The sequence below is a fragment of the Zea mays genome, chromosome 1 (genome assembly GCF_902167145.1).
Source record: "Zea mays cultivar B73 chromosome 1, Zm-B73-REFERENCE-NAM-5.0, whole genome shotgun sequence".
In the NCBI taxonomy this organism is placed as follows: Eukaryota; Viridiplantae; Streptophyta; class Magnoliopsida; order Poales; family Poaceae; genus Zea; species Zea mays.
In genome coordinates, this window is record NC_050096.1 from 226,484,190 (window position 1) to 226,504,848 (window position 20,659).

Below are 20,659 nucleotides of genomic sequence, written 5' to 3' on the forward strand. Positions count from 1 at the left end.
CCGGTAAAATAAGTGAAATATTAAATTGGAAGCAACCAACAAACATGTCCAAGATCAGGAGTTTTCTTAGATTAGCAGGATATTATAGAAGATTTATTGAAGGCTTCTCCAAAATAGTGAAACCCCTTACTTCACTGCTGGAGAAAGGTAAAGAGTTTAATTGGGATGAAGCATGTCAGAAATGTTTTGACGAATTAAAGGAAAAGCTAACCACTACACCAGTTTTGGTAATGCCTGATATTCACAAAGGATTTGACGTGTATTGTGATGCATCACACCTAGGACTTGGATGTGTGTTAATGAAAGAAGGAAAAGTAATAGCTTGTGCCTCAAGGCAGTTGCGGAAGCATGAAAAGAATTATCCTACACATGATCTAGAATTAGTTGTCGTAGTGCACGCTTTGAAGATTTGGAGACACTACATGATTGGAAACAACTATAAACTCTTCATTGATCACAAAAGCTTGAAATACATATTCACTCAGAAAGAACTCAATCTAAGACAGTGAAGATGGCTTGAGTTAATCAAAGATTGTGATCTGGATATACATTATCACCCAGGAAAAGCAAATGTAGTGGCAGATGCTTTGAGTCGTAAAGGTCAAGTGAACAATGTTACTACCTATTTGATGCCATAGGAATTATGTTGGGAAATGGAACAACTTAACCTTTGTATGGTCAATAATACAGAAGCAACAGTTATGGAAGTGGAATCTACTTTGGAACAAGAAAGTTGTAAAGGGCAAGAATGAGATGAGAAGATTAAAAAAATTAAGACTCAGATTAGTTTGGATAAAGCCTCAGATTTCATAGAAGATGAATAAGGCACAATATGGTTTAAAAAGAGAATCTATGTACTAGACATCGGACACCTACGCCAACTTATTTTAAGAGAAGCTCATAATTCGTCTTATTCTATTCACCCTAGAGGTACTAAGATGTATCAGGATCTGAAGGAAAAATATTGGTGGTACGGTTTGAAAAGGGATGTTGCTACTCATGTTGCGCTTTGTGATGTGTGTCAACAAGTTAAGGCAGAACATCAAAGACCAGCAGGCTTGCTACAACCTCTTAAAGTACCAGAATGGAAATGGGAAGAAATTGGTATGGATTTCATAGTTGGATTACCCCGTACTCGTGATGGTTATGATTTCATATGGGTTATTGTAGACAGGTTGACTAAAGTTGCACACTTTATACCTATGAAGACAACTTACTCAGGAGCTCAGTTAGTAGAACTGTACATGTCAAGGATTGTTTGTCTACATGGAGTACCAAAGAAGATCGTATCAGATCGAGGAACCCAATTTACCTCGCGCTTTTGGAAAAGATTACATGAGTCCATGGATACTAAGCTAAATTTTAGCTCAGCTCATCATCCACAAACAGATGGATAAATAGAAATAACAAATCAAGTGTTAGAGGATATGTTAAGAGCTTGTGCTCTAAAACATGGTAGAAGTTGGGATAAGAGTTTGCCCTATGCAGAATTCTCGTATAACAATAGTTACCAAGCAAGTCTAAAAAGATGGTACCATTTGAAGCACTCTATGGACGAAAATGCAGAACACCGCTATATTGGAATCAAACTGGGGAAAGTCAAGTATTTGGTCCAAAAATTCTCTAAGAAGGAGAGAAGCAAGTGCAGATTGTCACAGAGAATTTGAAAACAGCACAGTCAAGGCAGAAAATCTATGCTAACAATAGAAGAAGAGAATTAATCATTGAAGTTAGAGACTTCATATATCTTAAGGTTTCACCAATGAGAGGAATGAAAAGGTTTAAGGTTAAAGGCAAATTATCTCCCCGCTATATCGACCCATTCAAAGTTTTGGAAAGAAAAGGTGAAGTAGCATATCAGTTGAAGCTACCCGACAGTTTAGCGGACGTGCATGACGTATTTCATGTATCACAACTTAAGAAATGCTTAAGAGTACTGGAGGAACAGTTACCCATGGAAGAACTCAAGGTTAATGAGGATTTGACTTATTCGGAGTATCCTATCAGAATTTTGAAAACATCTCGCCGAATTACTCGGAGTAAAATTATCAATATGTGCAAAGTTCAATGGAGTCATCATTCGGAAGAAGAGGCCACTTGGGAAAGAGAAGATGAACTCAGAGTAGAATTCCCCCGGCTATTTTCAGAAGTTCCTTAATCTCGAGGACGATGTTCTTTTTAGGGGGATAGGTTTGTAACACCTCAAAACCATCAACTAAAAATAATGCATTTAAATTATACTAGTGAGTATAGTAAAGGTTTTTTTTTAAAAATCAAGTGTTTGATCTTATTTGTCTTTAGAATGATTTTTGTTTGCTCATAATTGGTTGATAATTGTATTCATAAAATTTCTTTTATATGAAAACCCAATTAATTAATATGAGAACTTTGGTCCAAAAATAAATATATTAATGGTAATATTTTTTGTATAATTATTATGAGTTTTCAAAAATATTTATTTATATATTTATTTATATTTTTGGGATATAAAGAAAAAGAAAAAAGAAAAATCGAAACCCTAATCTAACCAGCCAACCCAGCCCAACCGGTCGCCGACCTTCTCATCTCACCTCCCTCTCTCTTATGCGTGGGCCCGCCCCTGGCCCCGCAGCCCCCTCCCCTTCCAGCCGCCACTCGGGCGCGAGCGTGCCCAGGTCCGTGCGGGCGCGCTGCCTGTAACATCCCAATTTCTAACCCAGGTTTGAAACCCTAACCTAACCCCCCCTTCTTATTATCTATCCCAAATCTCCCCTAGATTTTTCTCATCATATGCATATACTTTGTGTGATTAGAAGCACCTCACTTAAAAGTTATTTTCCAGCACCTAGATTATTTGTTAAATTAATTGTACAAAAGAAAAGGATATAAAAATGGATATAGGAATTAGAAAATAAAAAGAAAAGGGAAACCCTCTCCACCCCTAGCTGGGCTGAATTCAGCCCATGCCGCGGCCACTCCCCCCCTTGCGCCCGCGACTCCCCCCCTTTCGGCCCATTTCTGGCCTACTTCCGCGCGCGCAGCCGCTCCGCGCTCCCTCTCCCTCTCGCTGACGAGACGACCCCACCCGCCAGCCGCTATCTCTCTCACACGCTCACTCCCGCTGGCAGACCGGCCCCACCGGTCAGCCGCTTCGTCGTCCTCCCCGCGTACGGCTCGTCGCGGTCACCTCCGACCGTCGTCCCCTCCATTGCCCCCGTCCCCTCGCCCACCCCTCGCCGCACAGCAGAGTTTGGCACCGCCCTGTCCTTGCCGCTTGACCGTGTCCTTGCCCGGTACCGCCCCCGCCGTGCGGTCTCGTCGTCGCCGCTGTGCGGCATTAAATGCTAGCGTTGTGCACCTCACCGGCGCCCACCGAGCTCTGCCGCTCCCCTCCCCTCGGGCGCCTATAAAAGGGTCGCCCCGAGCACTCCCTTGCCCCGCACCGGCCTCAGCCACCCTTCCTTCCCCTCGCCCGAACTCAATTCGCGAAAGCGCCGCCGTCTTCTCCCTCTCCGGTAAGCTTTCCCCTCCTCTCCCTTCCCCTCTGTTGGTCCAACGAGCAATTAGTTAGGCCTATCAGCTTCGCCACACCGCCGTGAACTCAGGACGCCAATCCCCTACCCCAATCCTTGCCTGAAGCTCACCGGCGACGACTCCCGCCGCGGAGCTCCGCCACCTCCCCGCGGACAGCCCCCTCCCGGCCCCCTCTAACCAAATTGAGCCCGCCCCTAGGTTCACCAGCCCCTCCCCGTGCTAAGGCACCTACCCGTTGCCCAAGAACCGGGCCACCGGCGGCGAATCGCCGCCGAGCCCACGCCGCCGAGCCCACTGGCGACCGGGTTCTCCCCCGCGGACGGCCGGTTCACCCCGCCGTCGACCGTGGCGCTGTTTCTCCCCCCTTCCACTCTCGCTGGCGTGTGGTCCCCACGGCGACGGCGTCATCCCCACGCGCCCGCGCCATCTCCCGCTTTGGGCCACAGCTGGGCCGGCGCCCTCGCGCGCTGCGCCTAGCTGGGCCAGAATCCCCCCCGACCCACCAGTGCTGAAACCCCTTTTTCTTTTTCTTTTTCAGCCTTTTCTCCTTTAATTAATACTTCTCATAATTTTATGCACCAAAAATTATCAAAAATAATTTCTAAAGTCACATGTAATAATAATGTTAGAAAATGACACACTACAATTAGTAAACCACTGTTGATGTATTGTTTTATTGCTTGTTTTACTAGAAGAAGCGGGGACAGTCGATCCGGAACCCGTAGCCCCGGAAGAAGGGTCGGAGCCCGATCTCCCGGAGGTAGACCTTTTGTGCCAAGAAAGCTTCGATGAAGGCAAGTCCATCCTTCCCTTGATGCATAAATTACCTATTCTTTGTACCACTTCCTAGGCCGGGATTTAAGGGTGGGATATTTGCATTGTGAGTAGAGAGATGGCCCGCATTAACATATGCCTTTTGGATACAAAATGTGGGTTGGGAAAAAGGGCAATATGTTACTTCAAATAAGGTTTCTTTTAAAAAGGAATGTGCGATGAAGGGTATTCACCCTCATCACCTTTGGAGTGGGATGATCAGGGACTCCCTGGTTTAGGGGAGGCCCTAAGGTGTTGGCTCAGCTGGTTTAGGCGTGAGCAGAAGGATTGTCCCCTCATATAAGGACCGGTTTGTCATCTTCACTACCTATACTCTTTAATAGTACAACCACTCGAGACTGTGTGGGCAGTCACTCAATCTGAACTCGTGCGGTCCAACCCCAGGGTTATGAAGGCTGGGGAGCACCGGGAGGATAAGGAGGGGGAATGTTTTGTTCGGTTTGGACATGGCGGTGGCCTGACTCCTTTCGGATAACCGTTAAGGTTAGGACGTGCGGGGGAAGAAAGAGATCCGGCATTCGGGTCTCGCGACGGTGAGATCGCAGAAACCAGACTAGTTGGTAAAGTGTACCCCTCTGCGCAGAGTTGAAACCTATTCGAATAGTCCGTGTCCACTGGTATGGACGAGTCTGGTGTGGTATGACAATTAGAGATTTTATAACCTCTGTAAACAGGGAAATGTGTGTGTAAGTGCGTACTGAAAAAGAAAACAAGGCCACGGGAGCGGGAAGCTCAGTGGTGGTTGAGTATTTTGTTACTTTTAAGTCTTTGGGGAAAACCTTACATCAACTGCCTTTCTCTAAGAAAATGAAGAGTGACTTCAACTCCACCAAATAAAGCATGTATGATATAGGTCTCTTTCTCTTTACGGGAGCGGGGTGGGCTTGCGGAATACCTAGTGTATTCACCCAGATTTATTTATGTTTTTCAGCAGCTGAAGACTTCTTCTCTACTATGCTTGATTAAGAGGGCTATGTCTGCACTCAGTTCTGCCTGTGGCTTGGGCTAGTGTACTTTCTACTACGCTCTATATACTCCGGCTCTCTCGAGCTTGTACCCCGGTATTGTAATAACTTTTATTTAAACTCTGTACTATTTGAAGTAAGGAATGTGGTTACTAGCCTCCTGGGACTAGTAATTGTATCACATTTGAGTCCCAAAGGATCGGGACGCTTCAGGTGGTATCAGAGCCCATAGGACTGGCCGTAGGTCGCAGCCCTCACCTTAAAAGTTACCTTAAAATAAAATACCTCTTACCCCAAGAAAAACCTTCTCTCCTTTTCCCCCGATATTGACAGACCCTTCTTTTCCTATTCCAGATGGAAGACTCTCTGGTCATTAGGACATCCTACTGCTCAGAGGTGGAGGGGTTCCCACATCTATTGCGAAGTTGTGCGCTTCGCATGGGAATCCGCAAGAAGCCAGAATATGTCTGGAAGGAGTATCTAGAGAATGGAATGGAGAAGTGCTATATGGCAGTCTACCTGGGAGAAAGCCAAAACTACCCGAACCATCCTTCTTTCCAAGTCACTTTCACCGGATACCGCTTCCCAGATATTTGCCAAAATGTTGCCCGGGAAGCCCTCCGACAACTATGCCAGAGCTACAACAGAGTGATCTTTGAAACCCCCCTCTGCTACTTTCCACCCAGCAACAAAAATACACCCGCCTGGAGGAAAAGACTTCAGGCCCTGTCAGGGGGAGACCCTATCGAGGATGACCCCACCATCGTCTACATGGCTGGATACCTCCACACCCTTGATAACCAATATGATGACCTTGCCTCCCACTGCACTCACCTAAACTCCCGGGTGGAAAGCCTGGAGCAACAAGTCAGGGAACTTACAAGGGAAAAGGCGTCCCTTCAAGAGAGCCTCGAGATAGCAGAAGGCGAGGAAACCAACACCCGTGAGGCCTACCGCACACTGAAGATGGATTACAACAAGAAGCTGAAGAAGCTCACCCCCGCAAGAAAAATCCGCAAGAAGACCAAAAGCCAAGGATGTCAGACTGAGCACAAGGAAGAAGCCCCTCCAGCCCTACCTCCTACCAGGATAGGGAACTCGTCCGACACCGAGGAAATGTCCCTAGCCAGCCTTGATGACCTTCTCAAGGAATTTGGGGACACTTTAGAGAAGGAGTTCGGGAGTACCCTAGATAGCACCCGTGTGTAATGAACTTATGGTAATTGTATGCTGTAATGAACTTGTGTAATGAATAAAGTAACTGGTTAAAAAAATTGGCATGTGCATAGTAGTAACTCTTTTCCCCTGGCAGATGGCTTCGGATAAAACCACGCCTACCGCCTCCGGGATTGGAGCAGGTTTTCCCCTAAGAGCATAAGGAGAAACTGGCGGAGAAGGGAGTGAGACCCACCTCCCCGCACCTCCGGAACTACCACTAGATTTGGCCCAAGTTCTAGCCAATCAGACCTGACTCATTGAAGTCCTCACTAGAAGTCTGGAAAACCAACGCCCAGGTGGTGGGAGACCACAGGACAGGATGGGAGAATTTTTGAGACTCAAGCCTCCCACGTTCGCGGGGTCTAGCAAACCCCTCAATGCAGATGACTGGTTGCGCACGATCAAGAGGAAACTAGAAGCCATCGGATGCCTCGAAAATCAGCGTGTTCAGTTGGCTGCTCATCAACTTTCTGGGATGGCCCTAGCTTGGTGGGATACCTTCAGCGAGGCCGTCAGGGATGCTACCTGGGTAGAATTCGAAACTGCTTTCTGCGAGCACCACGTACCCCACGGGATAGTTCAACTCAAGGAAGATGAGTTCCGGGAACTAACTCAAGGTGGAAGATCTGTCAGTGAGTACGTGCACAAGTTCACAGAGTTGGCTCGTTACGCGCCTGACGATGTCAGCACCGAGGCAAGGAAGATGGCCCGTTTTCTAAAAGGGCTAAGACCAGAACTCAAGACCATCCTCGCCAGCCAAGATTTCCTCAACTTCTCTCACCTCTCCAACAAAGCCATCCAAGTGGAAAGGGCAAAAGAGGAAGAAAAAGGGCACCTCAAGAGGAAATTTCAGGTTCTCCGAGCTCAGCAGCAACACCGTCACCAGAGAGCTCGATCCTTTGGGCTTCCACCCAAGGGACCAAGCTTCAATAGACCAGCTGAACCCACTCCGCCGCGTTACAGTCAGTAGAGTCAGAGCTCCTTTCAGGCCCCCTCGGTTGCAAGCAACCAACCGCCAGCAAATGCCTGTTGGCACTGCGGAGACCCCAGTCACTTCAAGAATAACTGCCCCCAGTTGAAGGCACCCGGACCTACCTACTCCAACTCGGTGAATGGCCCCAAGACTACCTCGGCACCTACCTTCATGGCACCCCCCTCCAATAGTCAGCAGAGCAGGACCCAGTACCACGGCAGAGCACGAGTTAACCATGTCGACGCTCAAGAGGCCCAGCAAGCTCCGGGAGTAGTGCTCGGTGAGTTCCTTATTGAAATTACTCCCGCTACTGTGCTTTTTGATTCAGGAGCATCCCATTCATTTATAGCCACTAGTTTTGTGGAAAAGCATGGCATCCCCTCTACATCCCTAAAAATTCCTTTGGTCACCCGAACCCCGGGGTCAGACCTTCTATGCCAGCTCAAATGCTCCCAGGTCAGAATTCTTTTAAGTGGGGTAGTGTTCTTAGCAGACTTAACCATCTTGCCATCCCAAGGGATTGATGTGATCCTAGGAATGGATTGGCTAACTAAGCACAAGGGTATCATAAGTTGTGCAAGTAAGACCATCCTTCTCACCGACCGCCAAGGAAAAGCAGTTTCCTGTCAGGCCCAACCGCTCGCCAATGATCCAATGATGTTTAATCTGGCAGCAGAAAACATATCGATAATAGAAGAATTCATGGATGTATTTCCGGAAGAGTTGCCTGGAATGCCACCTGAAAGAGGAGTGGAATTCTATATAGATCTCATTCCTGGCACTGTGCCCATCGCAAAGAGACCATACCGCATGGCCCCCACAGAGTTAGCAGAATTAAAACTCTAGATTGCAGAGCTGCAACAAAAAGGGTACATTCGTCCCAGTTCGTCTCCCTAGGGAGCACCCGTCCTTTTCGTCACCAAAAAGGATGGAAGTATGAGGATGTGTATTGATTACAGGTCCTTGGATGAAGTTACAATCAAGAATAAGTACCCACTCCCTTGGATCGACGATCTCTTCGACCAGCTGCATGGAGCCAAATATTTCTCCAAGATAGACCTCAGGTCAGGATATCACCAGCTGAGGATCAAAGAAGCAGATATTCAGAAGACTGCATTCGTCACCAGATATGGACAATATGAGTTCACAGTGATGCCGTTTGGGCTAACAAACACCCCCGCCTTTTTCATGAACCTCATGAATAAGGTATTCATGGAAGAATTGGATAAGTTTGTCGTAGTCTTCATCGACGACATCCTTATCTATTCCAAGAATCGCAGGGACCATGAGCGTCACCTTCGAATCGTCCTCGGAAGACTCAGGGCACATCAACTCTATGCTAAGCTCAGCAAGTGTGAATTTTGGTTAGAAAAGATAGCCTTCCTTGGGCATATCTTGACTGCATAAGGAATAGAAGTAGACCCATCCAAGGTAGAAGCCGTCTCAAAATGGAAACAGCCATCCAACGTCAGTGAAGTACGAAGCTTTCTGGGAATGGCAGGATATTACCGCCGCTTTATCAAGGGATTCTCCAGCATAGCAAGACCTATGACCGAACTTCTCAAGAAGGACAACAAGTTTGTGTGGACTCCAAAGTGTGAGGAAAGTTTCCAGATCATCAAGGAGAAGCTCACGACCGCACCCATTTTGACACTACCAGATATACACCAGGACTTCGTCATCTTTTGTGATGCTTCAAGGCAAGGCTTAGGGTGTGTCTTAATGCAAAATGAGAAAGTTATTGCTTATGCATCCCGCTTACTCAAGCCGCATGAGCAGAATTACCCCACCCACGACTTGGAGTTGGCAGCCATAGTGCACACCCTAAAAATATGGAGGCACTATCTGATTGGGAACAAATGCCACATCTTCACTGATCACAAGAGTCTGAAGTATATCTTCACTCAGCCAGACCTCAACCTCCGTCAAAGAAGATGGCTTGAACTGATCAAAGATTATGACCTCGAGATCCATTACCACCCCGGGAAGGCCAACGTGGTAGCAGACGCCCTCAGCCGAAAACCTTTCGGGATAAAGGGGACCAACTTTTTGGAAGATTGGAAGAAGGAATCACCTCAGCTAAATGCATGTCTAGGAGACAACGGTAGCCTGGAAGTCAAGCCAATGCTAGAAGACCTCATATGCAAGCCTCAACGCCTGGATGCAGAGACAGCAAGGCTTATGGAAAGAGCTCGCAAAGAGCAACTTCCGGACCTTAGAGCAGATGAACAAGGAGTTCTTTGGTTCAAGAACCGTCTGTGTGTACCAACAGGAGAGGCACGGGAAGTCCTGCTCAATGAAGCCCACAACTCAGCCTACTCCATCCACCCAGAAACCACCAAGATGTACCTAGACCTCAAAGCCAGATACTGGTGGAGAGGGATGAAAAAGGAGATAGCACAGTATGTGGCCCGATGTGACACCTGCCAGCGAACGAAGGCCGAACACCAGAAACCTGCAGGCCTACTGCAACCCCTCCCAGTGCCTGAATGGAAATGGGAGGAAATAGGCATGGACTTTGTAATCGGATTGCCCCGGACGCAAAAAGGGAATGACTCTATCTGGGTAATAATAGACCGTCTCACCAAGGTGGCCCACTTCATTCCAGTAAAAACCACTTTTGGAGGAGCCACCCTTGCCCGGATATATCTTAAAGAGATAGTCATGCTCCATGGTATTCCTCGGAAGATAGTGTCAGATAGAGGGACGCAGTTCACCTCAAAATTTTGGAAGAGCCTTCAGCAAGCTATGGGCACCAAGTTAGATTTCAGCACCGCTTATCACCCTCAGTCAGATGGTCAAACGGAGAGGGTCAACAAGGTCCTCGAAGATTTACTAAGAGCATGTGTGTTGATGTTGGACAGGAATTGGGAGTCTAGTTTGCCGTATGTCGAATTCTCATATAACAACAGCCATCAGGCCAGTATCAAGATGTCACCGTTCGAAGCATTGTATGGGCGAAAGTGCCAGACTCCCCTAATGTGGTCCAATGTAGGGGAAAGGACACTGGAAGGACCCGACTTTGTTAAAGAGGCCGAAGAGAAGGTTGCCCTGATCCGCAAGAAGTTACTTGAAGCTCAGAGTCGCCAGAGAAGTTATGCAGACAACAGATGAAGAGAACTCAGATTCGAGGAAGGAGATTTCGTATACCTCAAGGTCTCCCCGATGCGTGGTGTCAAAAGGTTCCAAATGAAAGGAAAGCTAGCACTGCATTTCGTCGGCCCCTATCCCGTCATTGGCAGAGTGGCACCCGCAGCATATTGCCTTGAGCTACCAGAATCCATGTCAGATATTCACAATGTGTTTCATGTGTCCCAGCTCCGTAAATGCCTGCAAGTACCAAAAAACCACATCAAGGCAGAGACAATTCAGATTCAAAAAGATCTCCAGTACCGGGAAAAGCCAGTAAAGATTCTCGACTCAGCAGTCTGAAAGACCTGCAACTCAGAAGTAAGACTCTGTAACGTTCAGTGGAGCAGAGAAGAAGAGGAAGCTACCTGGGAAAGTGAGGACTCTCTGAGGAGGGAATACCCTTACCTTTTCTCGAGCCCCGTTTGAATCTCGAGGGCGAGATTCCTTTAAGTGGGGTAGGTTTGTAACATCCCAATTTCTAACCCAGGTTTGAAACCCTAGCCTAACCCCCCCTTCTTATTATCTATCCCAAATATCCCCTAGATTTTTCTCATCATATGCATATACTTTGTGTGATTAGAAGCACCTCACTTAAAAGTTATTTTCCAGCACCTAGATTATTTATTAAATTAATTGTTCAAAACAAAAGGATATAAAAATGGATATAGGAATTAGAAAATAAAAAGAAAAAGGGAAACCCTCTCCCCCCTAGCTGGGCTGAATCCAGCCCATGCCGCGGCCACTCCCCCCCCATTGCGCCCGCGACTCCCCCCTTTCAGCCCATTTCCGGCCTGCTTCCGCGCGCGCGCAGCCGCTCCGCGCTCCCTCTCCCTCTCGCTGACGAACCGACCCCACCCGCCTGGCGCTCTCTCTCTCGCGCATGCAGTCCCGCTGGCAGACCGGCCCCACCGGTCAGCCGCTTCGTCGTCCTCCCCGCGTACGGCTCATCGCGGTCACCTCCGACCGTCGTCCCCTCCATCGCCCTCGTCCCCTCGCTTATCCCCTCGCCGCACAGGAGAGTTTGGCACCGCCCCGTCCACGTCGCTTGACCGTGTCCTTGCCCGGTAGCGCCCCCGCCGTGCGGTCTCGTCGTCGCCGTTGTGCGGCATTAAACGCCGGCGCTGTGCACCTCACCGACGCCCACCAAGCTCCGCCGCTCCCCTCCCCTCGGGCGCCTATAAAAGGGTCGCCTCGAGCACTCCCTTGCCCCGCACCAGCCTCAGCCACCCTTCCTTCCCCTCGCCCGAACTCAATTCGCGGAAGCGCCGCCGTCTTCTCCCTCTCCGGTAAGCTTTCCCCCTCCTCTCCCTTCCCCTCTGTTGGTCCAACGAGCAATTAGTTAGGCCTATCAGCTTCGCCACACCGCCGTGAACTCAGGACGCCACTCCCCTACCCCAATCCCCGCCCGAAGCTCACCGGCGACGACTCCCGCCGCGGAGCTCCGCCACCTCCCCGCGGACAGCCCACTCCCGGCCCCCTCTAGCCAAATTGAGCCCGCCCCTAGGTTCGCCAGCCCCTCCCCGTGCTAAGGCACCTACCCGTTGCCCAAGAACCGGGCCACCGGCGACCGGGTTCTCCCCCGCGGACGGCCGGTTCACCCTGCCGTCGACCGTGGCGTCGTTTCTCCCCCCTTCCGCTCTCGCTGGCGTGTGAGCCCCACGGCGACGGCGTCATCCCCGCGCGCCCGCGCCGACTCCCGCTTTGGGCCGCAGCTGGGCCGGCGCCCTCGCGCCCGCGCGCGCGCTGCGCCTGGCTGGGCCAGAATCCCCCCGGCCCACCAGTGCTGAAACCCCTTTTTCTTTTTCTTTTTCAGCCTTTTCTCCTTTAATTAATACTTCTCATAATTTTATGCACCAAAAATTATCAAAAATAATTTCTAAAGTCACATGTAATAATAATGTTAGAAAATGGCACACTACAATTAGTAAACCACTGTTGATGTATTGTTTTATTGCTTGTTTTACTAGAAGAAGCGGGGACAGTCGATCCGGAACCTGTAGCCCCGGAAGAAGGGCCAGAGCCCGATCTCCTGGAGGTAGACCTTTTGTGCCAGGAAAGCTTCGACGAAGGCAAGTCCATCCTTCCCTTGATGCATAAATTACCTATTCTTTCTACCACTTCCTAGGCCGGGATTTCAGGGTGGGATATTTGCATTGTGAGTAGAGAGATGGCCCGCATTAACATATGTCTTTTGGATACAAAATGTGGGTTGGGAAAAAGGGCAATATGTTACTTCAAATAAGGTTTCTTTTAAAAAGGAATGTGCGATGAAGGGTATTCACCCTCATCACCTTGGGAGTGGGATGATTAGGGACTCCCTGGTTTAGGGGAGGGCCTAAGGTGTTGGCTCTGCTGGTTTAGGCGTGAGCAGAAGGATTGTCCCCTCATATAAGGACTGGTTTGTCATCTTCACTACCTGTACTCTTTAATAGTACAACCACTCGAGACTGTGTGGGCAGTCACTCAATCTGAACTCGTGCGGTCCAACCCTAGGGTTATGAAGGCTGGGGAGCACCGGGAGGATAAGGAGGGGGAATGTTTTGTCCAGTTTGGACATGGTGGCGGCCTGACTCCTTACGGATAACCGTTAAGGTTAGGACGTGCGGGGGAAGAAAGAGATCCGGCATTCGGGTCTCGCGACGGTGAGATCGCATAAACCGGACTAGTGGGTAAAGTGTACCCCTCTGCGCAGAGTTGAAACCTATTCGAATAGTCCGTGTCCACTGGTATGGACGAGTCTGGTGTGGTATGACAATTAGAGATTTTTATAACCTCCGTAAACAGGGAAATGTGTGTGTAAGTGTGTACTGAAAAAGAAAACAAGGCCACGGGAGCGGGAAGCTCAGTGGTGGTTGAGTATTTTGTTACTTTTAAGTCTTTGGGGAAAACCTTACATCAACTGCCTTTCTCTAAGAAAATGAAGAGTGACTTCAACTCCACCAAATAAAGCATGTATGATATAGGTCTCTTTCTCTTTACGGGAGCGGGGTGGGCTTGCGGAATACCTAGTGTATTCACCTAGATTTATTTATGTTTTTCAGCAGCCGAAGACTTCTTCTCTGCTATGCTTGATTAAGAGGGCTGTGTCTGCACCCAGTTCTGCCTGTGGCTTGGGCTAGTGTACTTTCTACTGCGCTCTATATACTTCGGCTCTCTCGAGCTTGTACCCCAGTATTGTAATAACTTTTATTTAAACTATGTACTATTTGAAGTAAGGAATGTGGTTACTAGCCTCCTGGGACTTGTAATTGTATCACATTTGAGTCCCAAAGGATCGGGACGCTTCACTGCCCAGCGCCGTCGCCACCGCACGTCTCGGCCGCTCACCGCTGCCACCTCGGCTCGGCCAACCGGTCGCTCGCCTCCTCCTCTCCCCTCTCTCCCCCACTGCCTCCTCCATTAAGGAAACCACCACCATTAATGGAGTAATGGCACTGTCGGTCGGCCTCTCCCCTCCCCGGCATCGATCCTCCCTCTCCCTCTCTTCTCCCTATAAAAGGGCAACTGAGCCCTCCTCTCTCCCTCGCCTGCCCAGGCTCTCCCTCACCCGCGCCCGTGCCGAACCGACCGCCGGAGCGCCGTTCGCCATCCTCGCCGGAGCACCGTTCGCCGTCCTCACCGGAGTTGTGCGACGCCCCTACCCCGCCAAGCCCCGTCGTCTCGGCCATGCCCCTGTACAACCGTGCCTCGCTGGACCGTCCGTCCCCGGCCATTCCTCGATTCCTCGTCGTTCGTCGCAAGGTTGAAGACAACCTGGAAATATTTTTTTATTAATTTTTGAAATTCACATTTTGAATTAGATTATTAATTTTTTAATTATTGTGTTGTAATATGGGAATGTTGTGATTTGGAATTCACGTATATGTGAATTATTTATTTTTGGGTATATATATGTGATAAGTTAGTAAATTGTTATTAGTCATGTTTTTGTTACAATGATTTTAGAATGTTGGATTAGAAAGAAGTATGACAAAGTTTGGTAGACATGTGTTAGTAGTAAAAACAATTGATAACCAATTTCATAGTTAATTTTGTTTACGATGAATTTTAGAGTTTAACTAGAAGTTTACAATCAAAGGCTCAATTAGGCTCACTAAATAAATAATGTTAATTTCTTAACACAAAATTAGTAAGTGGTGTAGAATTCATAATAATGCAAGAATTATAGGTTAATCAGTGGTTTAATTTATTATTAAATGTTTTGACCTCTGATTATTATAATGGTGTTTTCTTTTAGAAAGAAAAGATAAAATTAAAAGTAGAATCACTATTCACAATAGAAATAATTAACTGATAATTAATTTAATTCTATAGAATTGGCTAGGTCATTTCATCTAAACTATGTTATATAGAATACTTTTGTAGTCAAATGTCCCTATAACTTTCCCTAAGTAACTATCCAAAATAAAATTATAGTGAATTAATAAAATGAATATGAATTAGGTTTTATTCTAGGAATTATTTATAAGAATAGTTTGTGTGGTATATGCTTGATCATGTAATGATGAATGTTACTCATGTAATGGTGTATGTTTATTTATTTGGTGAATGTTTTCTTTTGTTTGTACGATATGTGTATCTATATTAGAAGCTGACTGTGTGGTAGAAGAACCGAATATGTTCGAAGACGACCCGTAGCACACGTTTGAGCAAGGCAAGTGGATTCTCCCTTTGCATTTCTATTTTACCCAAATAGTACATATAATAATGTTTACTTTTTTAATATTTGCATAATTTGATGGGATTTGCCTAAATAGGATTCCTAGGAATACCAACCCTATTCCTTGATTACCTTGGGATAAATACTATGCTTAGCAATTTGTGCTACTGCTCAACTTGATAATTATAATGTCACTCTTTAATGATACTATTGTTCCAGAAATGAAATTTGTATTATGATGTTAACCCGATGCTTAACAAGATCATTCCATATTAAATGGAACATGGAGTGACCAGCGAGGATAACAGTGCAACCACGAGTGTTATCATGGCTCTGGCTTGGTAATTAGCTCTATAGACTTAGTGCTTAGCATCCCTACCTGAAAGATGGGCAAGAGGGGGCGGCAGTAGTTTGGTGGCAGCTCATGTTAACATGGAGTGATAGTCTTGGCTAAGTTACCTCGCAGAGAGGGCCATCAATACTAACGTGGAAACCTTAGCGGGTGCCTTTATACTAAGGATATTTTGTGAAAGCCTCATAATGGATCCCTAGCCATTCACCTCGGCAGTGTTTACGGGTCCATACAACCTAGGCTAGATGGGATACATGTCTTGTGGGTAAAGTTGTACCACCTCTGCGGAGTGTAAAACTGATATGTCAGGCGTGCTCACAGTTAAGAGCAACCTGGACCCTCACATGATAACTGAACTTAAAGATGAAAATAAATCGTGAATCGATGATTTATAAATGGTGTGCTTAAGTGGTTTCACTTAAGTGTTTTTGAGATATAATCATGTACTTATGTTTAATTGGGAATTTTGGGATACACTTACAACTAGTAAGTCAGATGTTGTGAATAAAATATTGACCAACTAAAATGCTTACCGTTTATCCATAGCCTACCTTATTAAACATGCATTACTCCTCCCACTTGCTGAGTCCCGACCATAAGTGATGAGGAAGACTGTGACGATGGTGATGACGAGTACCGAGTCTAACGATGCGTCAGTCATCTTCCTGTGGAAGACCGTCCATGTTATATTCGTTATACTTTGATGATGATACTATTTAAGACACTTATATCTAGATGATGTAATAAAGTTATTATACTCTCTTTACGCCTTTATTGCATTAACTTTTAATATATTACACTTGTGACGTCAACGTATGTGTGGAAAATGGATCCTGGCTCACATATGTTATGCATTCGGTTTTACCCCTGGATGATGTAATAAAGTTATTATACTCTCTTTATGCCTTTATTGCATTAACTTTTGATATATTACACTTGTGACGTTAATATATGTGTGGAAAATGGATCCTAGATCACATATGCTATGCATTCGATTTTACCCCTAAAATCAGGCGTGACATCACCCATTAAAACATGTCTAGCCAACTTAACAAGATCACTCATTTGTGCTTAAAATATAAGGTCACATGCTACTAGCCCATGGAGATATTCACCCCTACCTAGCTTAAGGAATGCTCTTACCAAATCATATACTCAAGCAAGTATCACATCACAAGTTTTATTGAAATTTTAGCCTAGTGAATGCATCCTAGGTGTAACAAGCAAGGCAATGCCAGTGCATATGATGACATGTCAAAGTTTTATGTCTCATAACACTAGAGGTGTTACACATAAGACCTTTACACCATACAAGGGAAAACATTATAAAAACATGTGATACAAAATAGAGCTCACGTTCACGTGAGAAAAAGAAACGCAACAGTCAGAGCTACGGTCGAGAAGTTATAGCGTTTACGTTAAACAATTATTAATTAGAACATTTAATTCAACATAATTATATTAATTGACATTTATCAAATATAAATTCAAATTACTACTTAGTTTTGACTAACTTACTATTTTAATAGTGGATGACTAAACAAACAGTTAATTAACTAACATGAGTGATTATAAGCGAATGGTTTAATATCGCGCGGGAACAACGCGCGGCAATGCGCGTGACAAATGAAAACAACGTGCAGAACACACGCAGAAGTGTGTGCGACACGCATGAACGACGCATGCGAATAGCAGGCACAAACGTGACAGTGCGTGAACGATGGGCGAACAACGCGACGATGCACGCGTGTCACGCGAGAATCACCAAATAGATGTTGTGTTTATACTAAATAAGTATTAAATCAAAATATTTATGTTAACATTAGTCATTTTAACATGTATTATAAAACGTATTAAAACCATAAATTTGTTTTAATTAGAAAAATAACTTATTAAACATTGGGTAAAGAAATAATTACTTATAATTAAAACATGTGACATGATGAAGCAATTTTATTAACGCGTAGGTAACATTAGTATGAAGCTAACATAATTTGAACGGTACTAAACAGATTTACGACACAAAATATACTGAATAATAGCGTTTCAAAGATCTAAGTGATATGGCGTGATTCTATTGGCCGAAAATTGGCCACACCGAGACCTACATGAAACTCAACCACAAAAGATTGGAGGGAGGTGGGATCTAGTGTGCCTTAACTCCTTCCTCCTAGGGGTGAAAACGGGTCGGGTATACCCGTCGGGTACCGGATACGGATAGTGCAAATACTCATTTTTTCGGATACGGATTCGGGTTGTTTTATATTCGGGACGGATACGGGAAATACCCGCATACTGTAGCTTCGGATTCGGGTCGGATATGAAGCGAGGACTACCCGGATATTCGGGTCGGATACGGGTACCCGGTTTTTCTTTTTCCTGCATAATATAGTTATAAATTCATAACTTTTACATATAAAATCGGATGAAGATAAAGTTTATATGAAAATTGTAGAGCTTGAAGAGATCTATAACTTTGTAGTACATTATTTTTTTGTTTAAACATATCTTTAGGCCAAAATTATTGAAATAATGTCCAAATTTATATCAAACTAATGGACTTTATCATTTTTATGTGGGGGCTTAAGGTTATCTCCATGTGGAAACTTAAGGTTATTTTTTATAGAATATTTATTAGTATTGGTAACTTATTTGTAGTTTTCAGTCGATGCTACAATATTTTAAGGATTTAATTGAATTTTGATGATTTTCTATGAAAAGAAATTAATAATACATAAATAGCCTCAAAAAATCGTGAAATTTTACGGAGGCACATATGTCCATATATAACCATAAAAAGTGTTTGAATTATAAGATCTATAAGATGACCGCGTTTCTTCTATTTCACTTTCACTTATTTGTATGAGTTACATGTGAAATCATTATAAGTATCCAAGTTTCAATATAATCAGTACTTTACTTTATCATTTTTATATGAGGACTTGATTTATCTTCGCATAAAATGTTTATTAGTTTTTTTAACTTATTTGCAATTTTTGAGTGAAACTAGAATATTTTATGAATTTTAAATATTGTGGTGTTGGTTTTTACAATGTCTTTGTGATTAGTAACTTTGAACTACATGATGTCAATTTTATTGGTTTCCTTTCTTACATTTGATCTATCATATATATGATTATGTATTGCTTAATTTATGTGTTTGTTGGATGGTTGGACAATTAATATCATCGGACGAACTATCCGACAATTATCCGGTACCTACCTTAGTAGTATCCGTTATCTGTTTCTTACCGGTCCGGATTATTACCCGGTCTCGTCATGTATCCGTCCTGAATCTTAACTAGCCACATCTGGTCCCGTATCCGAGAGAAATAAATTAACGTAGGATACGAAATGATTCTATATTCGTCTTTATCCGTCTCGTTTTCAATGGGTGTGGGTGGTTCTGGCTTTGGAGGCGTGGGCGCGTGCATCGTGGGGAGTAGTTTACATGGGAAGGGGAAGAAGCTGAAGAGGTGGGCCCGCTATTCAGTGGGCGGGCGATGCTGTTGGGCGGCTCGCGGCGCGTAAAGCGAGCGAGGCGAGCTGGGCCACGGCTGGACCACGGGGAGAGCGCGCTAGGCCGGCGTGAGGGGGAGAGCGGGCTGCGGCTGGCGTTGGCCCACACGAGCCAAGCAGCCTGGCGGGGCAGGTCGGGTGGTTGGGGGGTTTCTTCATCTTTTTCTTTCTTCTTTTATTTATTTTCTTCAACCTTTTTCTTCTATTTTCTTTTGAATTCAAATGCAAGCGCAAATTTTTAGACTTTGTGAATGCGCAACCAGAATAAATCAGCATACAAAAAGAAACGATTCTCCAGCATGTTGTGCAACAATTATGACCCTTTTTTAGGGTTTGATTTTATTGCATCTGACACTAATATATAAAGCAAAATACTTGTCCATGGTTTAGAAAAAGAAAATAAAGGAAAAGGAAAGTAAGGGATTACACTTAAATTTGGTGGATATCAGCAAATAAATTTTATACCCCAAATTGAGGGTGTTAGAGGATCCTTGGTTGAAAGTGATGTTTCTGTATATCTTTATAAGGTTGAGGAAGATTGGTTTGGGGTTCCGATGCAAGGTGGACTATATGAGGTCTGTAATTACTTTTTGTTATGCTTTATCATTACTTGGATGAATCATGTATGTATTGCTGGCAAGCAACTTCAGCTCATATTTGATGGGTGATCTGGAAACACCATAGGAATTCTAATTCGCATTGGATTCTATTTAATTGTTTGGTTTTTGTTCCCTTCACACAAACATGATTTTTGTTTGCATAAATCGCCATATAATTCCTCATTTGATTAAACTGCAGGATTTGGGAAGAACCACCTAAGTGGGCAATTGACAAATATGTTTTCACAACTTCCAAAGCTCTCAACATTGTAAGTCAATGTTGAGAGCTTTGGAATCTATAACTGGAATTTATTTTCTATAGTACCTGCTAGAATGTTATTTTAGTAAGATTGTCATATACGACTAACCTCAATTGTTTCATCTGGGATCTCTCCTTCAACCGCTTGTTGGGCAACCTGCCCCTGAGTTTTTAGCACCAAAAAGACTTCAAGACACTTTGAGGGAATTGAAATTACCGTGCCATGTCCGCGCTCCTAGGACAGTTTTCCGTATGCACGGACATGGTAATTTATGTTGTTTATTCTCATGTAATTCCTATGGACTAACATTTTATCAAATAATTTAAGTGACATCACAACGCGCGGACATTATAACCTTATGGGTGTGCAACCGTGACCTGCAACATCCGTTCATTTCATATAGACTACAGGTGAAGACCGCATGCTCTTTTTGCTAAGACTCCATTTAGGAAGGATTCGGCTCCTATAGAAACAGCTCTGGCTCCTTCAAAGGAGTAGCTCTTCTGCAGAAGCCGGCCGGTGCCTTTGACAAATCGTTTGGCAAAACGGCTCCTCGCGTTTTTTTTATTCGGTGTTGAGACAAAAAAATGATGGAATCTGAACACTGTCAACTTCAAGCAAAACATCAACGCAA